Source organism: Copadichromis virginalis, linkage group LG20 (assembly GCF_057382275.1).
Source record: "Copadichromis virginalis isolate Kocher_CV1m ecotype Utaka linkage group LG20, C_Virginalis_male_GT1.1, whole genome shotgun sequence".
NCBI classification, from domain to species: Eukaryota; Metazoa; Chordata; class Actinopteri; order Cichliformes; family Cichlidae; genus Copadichromis; species Copadichromis virginalis.
Genome location: NC_140637.1, coordinates 10173340 through 10179657, shown reverse-complemented (window position 1 = coordinate 10179657; position 6318 = coordinate 10173340). Strand labels below are relative to the sequence as shown.

At 40.6% G+C, this 6318-nt stretch overlaps 1 non-coding gene across 1 annotated transcript; it reads left to right on the top strand.

The window, feature by feature from the left end:
• Positions 1-2464: 2464 nt before the first annotated feature.
• Positions 2465-2570, top strand: LOC146684345 (U6 spliceosomal RNA). Its single transcript, XR_014917349.1, has one exon. It is a non-coding gene; the product is annotated as a U6 spliceosomal RNA (small nuclear RNA).
• The last annotated feature ends 3748 nt before the right edge of the window (positions 2571-6318 follow it).

The following is a 6318-nucleotide window of genomic DNA, read 5'->3' as shown; positions in this document are numbered from 1 at the left end:
GGGTACTCCAGCTTCCTCCCACAGTCCAAAGACATGCAGTTAGTGGGGATAGGTTAAATGGAAACGCTAAATTGCACATGGGTGTAAATGTGAGAGTGAATGGTTGTCTCTGTCTATGTGTTAGCCCTGCGACAGACTGACCTGTCCAGGGTGTACCCTGCCTCTCGCCCTAAGACAGCTGGGATAAGCTTCAGCGCCCCGCGTGATCCTGAAAAGGATAGGTGGATGGATGGATATCAAATAGTTTTCAAGATGTTTTGTTTGAAAAATGGCCTGTACACCCACTTTCAGGCTTTATTTTGTCTTGCACGTTGAATCTGAGGCAGTCTTTGAACACAAATATCAAAAACTAAAAAAGATAAAAGCCTCAAATTTTCAGGTTTTTCTTACCATCAACATGAATCAGGTTCTGTAATTTGAGACAGAGACATCCAGAAATATCTGAATGTTGATTAGTTAAAATACAAAGTAAACATCCAGCACTCCTGCTATATTTGCCCCCACAAAATTTCTACTGAAAACTTCTATTACAAAAAAACTAAACATTGCAAAAGATCACTGGTGGTAAATATCATATTGTTAAATTTCACTGCAAAATAAAGCATGAGTAGTATTTGATATATACAAAACTTAAATTTCACAGCAATCTTTCTACAAGTCCAAACTTTGGACCATAGAATTTTTATGCAAATAAGACGTGTTTAGTAGAGTTAGGGGCGGCTGATGGACACTTCAGATCAAACTTTCTACAAAAGGACGAGATGAAGGTGGAAAAGAAGATGACTGCATGGTTGAAAATCAAAATGTCAATAGGAATGAAGTTTCAAGAACCAGAGTGGTAAGGTCTTCAGACTAGAACCTTAGTCAACTTAAATTTAAAGTCAGCATGAAGCTACCACCTTCTTATCGCTATGGTGAATAGTTTTGATCTGTTTGTGATCCAAAAACGTCACCCTTGCCAGAGGCAAGAATATGAGTTTCACGTCAATCTGTTGAACTTATCCTCCAGGGTCCAACGATGTGTGTACAGTATTTCATGGTCATTAATGACATGCTTGTTAGGCTTTTTCACTTCAGAGAGAAGCAGTGTTCTGAGCCCACATACATTGCCATCTCTAGAGCTGGTTAAAAACAGTGCCAAAATATCCCCATTGCATCATAAAGTCAGCAAAGAGAATAAAGTAAAAAACAAAACAAACTCTGACTACCCATTTGACAAATCCCTCGTCTCTGGGGTATTCTGCCTGACAGATTGTGCAATTTTTTTTGAGAATTACAGGATTTCATCAATGCAGTGTTTGTTTAGTGTGGCCTCAGTTCCCCCGTGAGTTGTAATCCCATACCTATGAAAGCATTCTTCTCTTCCTTGGGCATATGTGTCCCCTGGTGTCCCCAAGTCAACCACGACTGCAGCAAAGCAATTAAGTGCTGCTCTGGAGTCCCATCCCACTTGACTCTTAGGCAGCATTTTCACTTAGCACGCTGTCTCCCTCTCCAACCAAAAAAGTTTCAGCGTTAAAGCATTCTGCTTACACTTGACAATCAAGCCTCTTACAGCACCGAGGGGGGCCACCAGTGCCATGACATCCTGATAATAACCTGTGTTGTCCAGCCTCACAACATGAATGACCACCACATATTTAAATGCTCAGCTTCAGTCTGTTTCCTGAAATTGCCACTGACTGCATTTAACAACATGCAATGACAGCGTATAGCGTAAAGAACAAAATACAAATAAAAATCCATAACAAATGAAAAAGTCGTGGTAATTGGACAATGACTGTTTTCTGCAGTTACAACCAGTAATATGAAGAGATGGATCTTTGTCACCAGCTACATTTTGTAAGTGCTGCTGAGCTGTGTTTATCCTCGTGGATAATGATGACATCATAGTCTAGCATATATGCAGCTCTCCAATTTTTGTCACTTTTTCAGTGAAGTGTTTGATTACTTGAAGTCTGAACAAGATGAGGAGCTGCACTTGATACAATGAATGCATACAGCTCTTGGTTTCTTCCTTCTTTTGTTGTTTAAGAAATTGAAGACTACTCTGTCCTTGCTTTTTAAGTATGACTATAAAGACAGGTGACAATTGAATGGAAATTCCAATAGAATAAGGTGTTGGGTCACTTTGTGCTGTGAAAACAGCTTCAATGTGCTGCTCTTCTTCTTCTTCGTCTTCATCTTCGTCTTCGTCTTCTTCTCCTCCTCCTCCTCACCCTAGCAACCTCCTCTGTTACACCAGCCCTGTGAATGTAATCCTTCATTACATCCATGAATCTTCACTGTGGTCTTCCTCTTTTCCTCATTCCTGGAAGCTCAAACTCCCAGCAAAAATCTCAGCATCCTAAGCTCCTAAAGTCTGTTGAATACTACTGAAAAAGCCATACTGCAGCCATACCACACATCATTCACATAATGTTTATGCTTGTCAAACCATTCAGTGACGCCTCATGCACTATGGATGTTACTTCGGTAGCACATATACTAAAATTGGAACGATACAGAGAAGATTAGCATGGCCCCTGCGCAAGGATGACACGCAAATTCGTGAAGGGTTCACACCGATCAGAATGTGCTGGGTATCCGGAACAGCTTTGTATTACTGTGATCTTTCCATGTCAGAGGGTGTGTTTACCCACACCACGCCAGCAAAGCACCCTTAAAAACGAGGCACCTACTTTTACCACTATAGGGGTGAAGGTTTCAGCCCTGCATGTCTTCAGGCCTATTAGATAACAGAATTAGATTGGAATTGGTTTCAGAGTCTTTTTGAGTTAGAAGTCCTTTTTAAAACCATTTTGTGAAGAAATAAAATTAAATAAACATCCATTATCAGTTCATAGGCTTTTTGTATCTTTTTAATCTTTATCTGCTGTGTACTGAGCCGTTTCCTTTAAAGCTGTTTATCGTCCATCATTTGATGCTTTCATCCGTTTCTTGCTCATTAGCAGTACATCCTTGTTTATGTTATACAAGACGTGTTTTATGTTTGTCTCAGTGCAAAAATCGGCAGCTACATTAAAGCCCTTTGGCTCAGCTCTTTAGCTAATCTGTACTGGTGGCGTGTTAACCTCAGACTGCCAAACAAACACTTCAGATGTGTGCGGATATTGAAAGGAGCAGAGACACTGCAACTTCTGCAATTTGTTCAGACATGCACAAAGAATTTTTTATGCTTATTATATGCCTGTGGATGGAATGCTAATTTCACAGACAGAGGTAGAAGAGGCAAAGGTGACCACAGCTAAACACTGCTATAATTAAACATATCAGGGGTGGCTGAATGGCACTTAGTGTAAAAAGCTGGGAGTGATGACAGTGTATTGTATGCATTTTACTGTATCCTAACAAATGCGTTCATATTTAACTTAAAATGTGATTTTTATCTGCGTTCTTGAGGACTATGAATATTAGATTAAGAGTAAAATGTAAGAGAAACGTGATATATTTCTGTCCAAAGTCTGCAAAATCTATCTGCCTGCAACTTTAAAATATGATGCTTGCTGTTTAATCCATGCAAAGATTTTACCGAGATCACATTTGAGAGTTGGTTAGGGCCCAGCCAGTGAGAGAATGGTAAATGGACTGGTACTTTTCTACACTAATGGAGCACTCAAAGCACCTTTTTATTACAAACCTCATTCACCTGATCACACACACACACATACACACACATTCATACAAGTGTTTTTTTCTATACTTCAGAACACTATCTAACATTCGTGCTTACACTCATGGGGGACGCATGGGGAGCAACTCTGGGTTCAGTATGTTGCCCATGGATGCATTCGTATGCAGACTGGAGTGCTGTGCGATTTGGGTATTGATCTGATACCAAGTAAATGCAAGGCCAGTATTTCAGGTAGTAATACTTTTAACTTTTAAAGCTTTTTAAAGCAGATAATTTAGAGGAAACCAGTATGTCATGACTTATGGGATAAATCATCATCAAAGTGCAGATTCTGAACACATTTAAATGACCACTAAATCAATGTGATTATTACTTTCCTCAGTAATTAGATAAAACAACAGCTTTCAGCTTTGCATGTAGCGTTTGCAGGTCTCCAAACTTTTTTTGAAACCTGAAATGTAAATGCACCTGCCTCTAAAGCACTTTGGGTCAGCCTCTGTTGTTTTCTGTAAGCTATAAATAAATAAACGGTGATTATTATTTATTTCCCTGAGATCTTTGAGAGAAGAAATACACTTGTCACATATTATTAAATCTTGTAGATGCCTGAACTGTAAAGAAATAACTGCAAACTGCCCATAATTCATTCAAGACATCATCATGCTTGGAAAAATGTGGATGCTATGAAAAAAAACAGCTGTACAAGACCATGCCCTCCAGCTAAATAAAGAGAATCTCTCCATTTTCAGTCTTTTAGTCTTGAATACGGGCGATCGTGGCTGAAGAGTTGGCAGTTCGTCTTGTAATCGGAAGGTTGCCGGTTGGAGCCCTGGTTCCGACAGTCTCGGTTGTTGTGTCCTTGGGCAAGACACTTCCCCCGTTGCCTACTGGTGGTGGTCAAAGGGCCCGGTGGCGCCAGTGTCCGGCAGCCTTGCCTCTGTCAGTGCGCCCCAGGGCAGCTGTGGTTACAATGTAGCTTGCCATCACCAGTGTGTGAATGGGTGGATGACTGAATGTAGTGTAAAGCGCTTTGGGACTAGTAAAGCGCTATACAAATACAGGCTCATTTACCATTCAATATTATTATCATCATCATCACACTAACACTAAGCTAGAGATACCCATGCATAACTAGATGTGTTTATTTTTTGCCTCAGTTTATCGGTACTCCTGATTTGAGAAGAAACTTGAAGAAATACAAGTTTGACAGGAAGGGAGAAGAAATGCACTTAAAGGTTACCTGCTAGAACAACTGTCCATCCAATTCAGGAGAATGGACGGTTTTATTCAGAGATAATCCTTTTACCATGGCAACAACTGTGCTCTGTAGCCTAAGGCCAGCTCACTGATTTGGCTTCCCAGTGCCAATATAGTGGGCAGCCAGTCATTGCTTGGGCAGAAATAACTGTCACTGCATCACCACTCAATAGCTCTCTCAGCCCACACTCATTTCCTGCTTTTCACATTTGTAAAATGTTTTACTGGCACTTGGCAACTGTCAATGGCATTTAAACTCCATGATAGTTGCCCACTCAAAATAAATGAAGACATATCAGAATAATCTACTGCCGTGACACGCTGTGATTCATCTACCAGATTAGCATCTATTTTTAATGGGTGCCGTTTTAAAATCAATTTTTATTTTAGACAAACTGCCATGGTAATATTGTACGATCCCTGGCTTTGTGGTTTTGGCCAGCATTACTTAATCTTGAGGGACAATTGGATTATGAATCATAGCTCATCCAGTTTTGTCAAAAAGCGAAGCCAGGGAATCTCAGGACTGAGTCGAGGTCACTCATTTTAAAAACCACAGCCCAGGTAGCTTTCTCTCCTTGCCAAGGGTTCTTTAATCGGTCAATGCGGGCCAAGTGCAGCAAGTCACTGAAACCTGTGTTGACATTTACCACTAGATCTCAGGGACGCACAGAAGATATTACAGTAACAGAAAAAGAACATCGCCTCTCATGGGGAATAAGATTGTCATGGGCTGGGTCTGTGACCCAGTGTTTGAGTTCTTATATGTATCTTTTGTATTCATTTGTGCCCTAGTTTAGCTCACCTAGTTAATTTCTAGATTGCTGTTTAGTCTTGTTCCTTAGTTGTTTATGTCATCTCCCCCTCTACTAAGTCTCCCTGGTTCATGCGTCATGTCTGCGTGGTTATGTTTAGTTCATGTCATGTCTAATCTCCATGTTTCCTGTTTTACTTTGAAAGTCTGTATTCAATGTCAGTGTATTTAGTTTCACCTCTCCTGTCCTGTCGTTAGGTTCATGTGTGTCAGCTGTGCTCCCATGTGTGGCCACTTCCCCTGATCATCCCTCATGTGTATTTAGTCTCTGTGTTTCATGTAGTCTGTGTTGCGTTGTCTGTGTTCCCACCCTCCATGTTGTCACAGCCAGTCTTAGTATTCATAGTTTTTCCTAGTTTTACTTTCCCAGTTTAGTCATAGTTTAGTTTGTCACTGCGTTTCTGCTTTATCTGCACTCCTTGTCACCAGCCACAATAAAGGCTCGCTTTCAGTTAAGTTTACTCCAGTCTACTCTCGTGTGTTCGCACCTGGGTCCACCACACACACCACCGCACGGTCTGCCTCCTCAGATCGTGACAAAGATACTTTTATAATATTTAATACTTTTATATTTACATGCCAGGGGGGAGACCTTTCACCTGAATGTAATGTG